The 6,570-nt window shown below is 36.9% G+C and overlaps 1 long non-coding RNA gene across 1 annotated transcript in view; it reads right to left on the bottom strand.

The window, feature by feature from the left end:
• Positions 855-6,570, bottom strand: part of LOC109850759 — a 6,037-nt gene continuing 321 nt past the window's right edge. Inside the window, exon 2 of the long non-coding RNA XR_002249539.1 lies at positions 855-1,250. This is a non-coding gene — a long non-coding RNA (uncharacterized LOC109850759). The remainder of the gene's footprint in view (positions 1,251-6,570) is intronic.

Raw genomic sequence — 6,570 nt, forward strand, 5'->3', positions numbered from 1 at the left:
CCAATCACGTGAGCACAAGAGAAAAGAGAGAGAGAGAGAGAGAGAGAGAGAGATCGCGGGAGAGGAGAGAGAGGGAGAGAGAGCTGCTGCCAGAAATCACGAGGAGAGAGAGAGAGAGGGGTAAGAAGCGTCGGATCCGCACCTAGGGGTTTCCCTTTTATAGGGAAACCCTAGATGAGTTGTCGACAGGCTGTCGACAGCCTGGATTTTCGCCACAAGCTCACCTGTCACTGATCGCCCGCTCGAGCTCTTCAACTCAATCCTCAAACTCGCCTGTAACACATGCCCTCGAGCTCGCCTGGGTGGAGCCCGCCTGCTCCAAAACTCGCCAGACTAGCTCTTGCCTGACAGAAGCTCGCCTGCAACTCTGGATCTCGAGCTCGCCTGCGTGGGATTCTCGAGCTCGCCCGACTCGTCCACACTTCGACCTCGTCGCCACGACCACGCCAAAGCTTCGACCTCGCCTGAAGCTCCTTGTCGCCGACTTATTCTCGTCTACAGGTTTGGTCGACACCTAAACTAACATAAAGTGCATTTGGTAGGGGGAAAAAACTTGTAACAAATGTTATGACTGATTTGGTGAGAGGGAATGCCGCAAGCTTAAAAAAATAAAAAAATAAAAAATAAATAAATAAAAAATATTAAAAAATCCCACCTCATCAAAATAAATCATCATAGATCCAAATATAAAATCATCTATACCCAAGTTTCTTTACATGGCAAAATTATATAGCTTTTGCACTAATTACTTTTCAACCAAAAATTAAATTTGCATTCGAAATATATTTCCTGCAATATAATTATACATATCCAAACAATGCATTTAAAACTAATTTCCTACAACAAATATCACATGATGTAATATTGACTGCAATTTATTTTTGCAACTAACGGAACGGCCCGGAATAGCTATTACAATTCTGTAGGACCCTAACCAAGATCCCACACAGAAAACGAATGCTCATATAGTTGTACGGACCCCCAATCAAAGACCAAACAAACAAAATACATATTTGCGAACCCTTGGTTCTACCAAATATTCAACTATTTTCATTCTGATCGTGTCGCTCTAGCACACTAGAAGGTACAAAGTCAATATATTGAACATAACCAAATCATATAAACCATTTAGCTTTTCGTTGTTCCAGCGTTTACTTGGTCATCTTCTAGCCTTTATTGAAGAAGTTAAAGCAAACATCAATCTCATTTCCGCCCTTGATGATAATCTTAACGTGCAGCCCCTCTGTAACCTGCACAGCAGAACGAGAGAAAAGCAGAAGTTAAAAAAAAATGGAATGATTAGAAGTTAATTCCGCGCAAAACTTTATGAGATCCGTGAATATCGACAATTTTTAGTTTTGGGAACTTATTGCGCACTCCAATTTTTCGGTCTTGCTGCTTAATATTTGTACAACAGTCGACAACACAATTTACATTTTTCACTGGATAAGAAAATTGAGTTCCAACATTGTACAAAATGTGCTCATGTTCATGTACATTAAAAAAAGAGAACAGATTCGACAAATACCCACATCTGCTCCTCGTGCATTCTTAGACGCAAAAGGGCAATAGCTAGCAGTAATACACGACGTACCCGTGATGTAACAAAATTACATTGAATTGGTAGGAAATCAATTTGGTGTCCCTAGTTTGACTGCTTCAATAGAGCAAAATATACGAGTCGGGTTTTATCTGACTTGTGTTCCCTCATCGTATCTAGATAAGCTAGATGTTGCAAACGCCAGTGGTTTCTGTGTAAAACAAACTTACGCATCGTTGAAGAGTTGCTTCAAGGAAATCTGGATATTCAACACAAAAAGGTTTATAGAAAAGCATACCACTCAGGCATTATTTATAATTTCAACATTTATAAGTCAGTAGTGGGTACTTTTTACGTAGTGCCCACTCAGTTACTGAAAAAAGGAGGGGCTTAGGCTGCATAGCTCAGTGGATCCTGTCACCCATTTTGCTAAACCGAAGGGCTTAAGTGCATTTAATTGTTTGTGACGAAAATGATCACTGATTTTTTTTTATGTAATCAAAGAGAGCATCAAACCCCTTTTCATAACAAATTATTAGCTGGTTGACAGTCGGTTACTCTTTTACCTGAAACATATACGAGACTAAAGATGAAAAAAGGAAAAGATATTGAGCATACTTTCTTGCCTTATCCACTATTACCATTGGAAAACCACTTGCCTTAAACCACTGTTGAAAGATATATAGCCCTTGTCTCATAGCACAGCACATGTGATTCTCACGAATGACAGTCGAAAGGTACATGTTGTTAACAGCGCGAAGCCTTAAAGGCCAATTTCAAAAACAAGTCCACCTATCAAATTGAACTGTAAATACCCTCACTTATTCAAATCAATCATGCCCGAGCTTTTCCTCACCCTTGCTCATTTACCTTCAGTCACAATTTTGATTGCAAATAACCAACAAACATTTTCTCTGTCCATCTATTAATACACTCATGTTGTTTCTTATTATTCCTATCTTGGAATGTACCATCATGCGAGTGAAATAGCCTTCAACAGCTTCATTTCAGCCTCTTCCCTGATATAGGATTGGTTACTGTGTACAGCTTCATTAAGAAAGCTCTACTTGTACAGAAATTTCATGAACAACTATCAAACTATGATACAACCCAAAGCAGTTTTAAGTGAATGAGACAAAAGAGCAACCCTCCAAACTATCCTAGATTAAGCAAAAGACTAGAATGATCAAGAACTACATTCATCTAAGCGGCATGATGCTTACCCAAAGTCTCAAGTAAAAGACAGAGAAATATGCATGAAATTCCCATGATAATGATTTTAGTAAGGATAATGACCTAACTGAAAAATCTCAAGCGGTGCAACCATTCCCTGTGTAATCCTATCAATATGCAGTTTTGTTCTTGTTTTACATTCACCAATGACAAATAACAGAAATGTGCATTCATCTTCTCTTGTTAGCTTGACTTGACCATGTCCTTGTGTTGTTTAACTGCCAAGTAAACTGTTTACTGTTGCAGTTCTCTGTACATTTCCAAGATCATTAATCTTGCTAGTGCATATTTTAGTCATTGCTAACAGATTACTCCTATCATTATTTATGTCAAATGCCAGTTTCTCAATAACCAAGTAGACTATATATATGCTAAATACTCCCCATTGAAATCATTGCAGCTGAAACTAACATCAATATTTTTCGTATACTAGTTCATACCAAGTGAATTTGATTCCCAAAACGTTTTTCTCTGGAAAAACAAGAAGAGATAACCTCAACAACTGAGTAGAAGGAGCTAGGACTAATCCTAAGGGCAAGACCAGATGCAATCAGAAAGACAACTAAATTGCATTAATAAAAAAAGGATAATGATAATAAAATTAAGGGGAAAATGCTTCCAGCCCCCAAAACCCAAGAAAACATGCTCCCCCAAGACTTTGTCAACGGGTGCTTTGCCCCAAAAAAAAAAGATTTTATTCTCTGAGCCCCAAAACACAAAACCCAAGAGATTAAAATATGCGAAGACCATAATACCCTTCTCTCTCTCTCTTTATCATGATGTACTGAGATGATAGTTAAAATGATTGATGGTGATTATTTTATTATTTTTGTTTTTTATTATTTTTGTTGTTGATGAGGGGAACTAACTATTTGTATTGGAAGATTGTTAAAGTTACGGGTTAATTGTTAAGGTTACGAGTTAATTGTTAAGGTTACGAGTCAATTGTTAAGATTATAGATCACTTCTCTCTCTCTTTATCATGATGTTACTGTGATGATGTTGAAATGATTGAAGGGGATTGTTATTTTATTATTTTTGTTATTTTCGTTGTTGATGAGGAAACTAATTGTTTTTGTTTGTATTGGGAGATTGTTAAGGTTACGGGTTTAATTGCTAAGATTAAGGGTTGGTTGTGAAGGTTACGCTTACAGGTTTAATTGTTAAGGTAACGGATCGGTTGTTAAGGTTACGGATTTAATTGTTAAGGTTACGTGTTTAATTATTAAGATTACAGGTTTGTTAAGGTTACGGGTCGGATGTTAAGGTTACGGGTCGGTTGTTAAGGTTACGGGTCGGATGTTAAGGTTACGGGTCGGTTGTTAAGGTTACGGGTTGGTTGTGAATGTTACACGTTGGGATATATATGTATATATATTTTGAGTGGAATGAATACTTTGGGTCACTTGGCCTAGTGGTAAAGTTTGGGAGTTTGGACAAGAGGTTAGGGGTTCAAACCCTTACAGCCACAATATTTTTAGATTATTCGTTGTTAAGGATAATGGTTGATTGTGAATGTTACGGGTTGGTTGTGAAGGTTACGGGTTTGTTGTTAATGTTACGGATTTGTTGTTAAGGATATACTTTGGTTGTGAATGTTACGCTTTGGTTGTGAAGTTAACCTACACAACAAACCCGTAACCTTAACAATAAACCCGTAACCTTAACAACCAACCCGTAACCTTCACAACCAACCCGTTACGGGTTTTTAGAATATTCGTTGTTAAGAATACGGGTTTGTTGTTAAGGATACGAGTTTGTTGTTAATGTTACGAGTTTGTTGTTAATGTTACGAGTTTGTTGCGTAGGCTAACTTCACAACCCAAGCGTAACATTCACAACCAATGCATATCCTTAACAACAAACCAGTAACCTTAACAACAAACCCGTAACCTTAACAACCAACCCGTAACCTTCGTAATCAACCATTATCCTTAACAACGAATATTCTAAAAATATTGTGATTGTAGGGGTTTTGAACCTCTAACCTCTTGTCCAAACTCCCAACCTTTACCACTAGACCAATGACCCAAAGTATTCATTCCACTCAAAATATATATACATATATATCCCAACGTGTAATCTTCATAACCAACTCGTAACCTTAACAACCTACCTGTAACCTTAACAACCGACCCGTAACCTTAACAACACACTCGTAACCTTAATAATTAAACCCGTAACCTTAACAATTAAACCCGTAACCTTAATAACCGACCCGTAACCTTAACAACAAATCTGTAATCTTAACAATTAAACCCGTAACCTTCACAACCAATCTGTAACCTTAACAATTAAACCCGTAACCTTAACAATCTCCCAATACAAACAAAAACAATTAGTTTCCTCATCAATAACGAAAATAATAAAAAAACAAAAATAATAAAATAACAATCCCCTTCAATCATTTCAACATCATCACAGTAACATCATGATAGAGAGAGATAGAGAAGGGATCCATAACCTTAATAATTAACCCGTAACCTTAACAATTAACTCGTAACCTTAACAATTAACCCGCAACTTTAACAATCTCCCAATACAAATAGTTAGTTCCCCTCATCAACAACGAAAATAATAAAAAACAAAAATAATAAAATAATCCTCATCAATCATTTTAACTATCATCTCAGTACATCATGATAAAAAGAGAGAGAAGGATATTATGATCTTCACATATTTTAATCTCTTAGGTTTTGTGTTTTGGGGGCTCAGAGAACAAAATCTTTATTTTTGGGGGAAAAACACCCGTTGACAAAGTCTTGGGGGAGCACGTTTTCTTGGATTTTGGGGGCTGGAAGCATTTTTCCCTAAAATTAACCCTGCATAAATAGCAACAATCATCAAGTTAATCAGTCTACAACTCGTTACATGGTTATAAATCTTCTAATCCCAAATTAAAACACATTCTTACAAATTTAGTATTCCATTACTTCTCAAATAATTACACCCACAATTATTTGCAATAGCTTAACCATCCACCAGTTGCCTCTATACAGACTATACTTAAAACCTAATGCATTTTTTACGTGAATGAAACTAAAGAGCAACACCCTAAACCATCCAAGACTAATAAAAAGACTAGAATTGTCAGGAACTACATTCATCTAAGAGGCATACTGTTTAGCCAAAAAGACGAGCAAAGGACAGCAACGCAATATCCCTGCAATCCCCTTGATAATGATGACAGTGAGGATGATGAACTAACTGAAAAACCTCAAGCCACACAACCATTTCATGTAGCACAAATATGCATTAAGTTTCCACTTGCCTTGTTAGCTTGAATTGACTGTATCGTTATGTTGTTTAACTGCCAAACATACCGCGTAATGTTGCAGTTCTCTGTACGCTTTCCTAGATTGTTAATCCTGCCCCTTCATATTTTAAGTTATTTCTGACCATCCTGCAAATTGCCTCGATCTTTTTTTTTGGTAGATCATCAGCTTCTATATAACCAAATAGATTGCTACATGGTAAATACTCTCCATTGTGACTTCATTCATTGCAGCCTACAATAACAGGAATATTTTCTCATATGCTAATTCAGATCAATTATACCATTCAATTCAGCAGAACATTTTTCTCTAGATAAACAAGAAGAGAAAAACTCGAATATAGACTAGCTGTAGGAGCTATGACCATGCAAGAAAATCCTAAGAGCCAGATATAAGCAGAAATTGATGGCTAAGCGGCAGTAACAGAGAAGCATAATGGTAACAGAACTAAGCCCTGCATAAGTAGGAGGAAACACTAGGTTAATCATTCTGCGCCATTTTCCATCATTCTAAGTCTTCTAA

The sequence above is a fragment of the Asparagus officinalis genome, chromosome 7 (genome assembly GCF_001876935.1).
Source record: "Asparagus officinalis chromosome 7, Aspof.V1, whole genome shotgun sequence".
Taxonomy (NCBI): Eukaryota; Viridiplantae; Streptophyta; class Magnoliopsida; order Asparagales; family Asparagaceae; genus Asparagus; species Asparagus officinalis.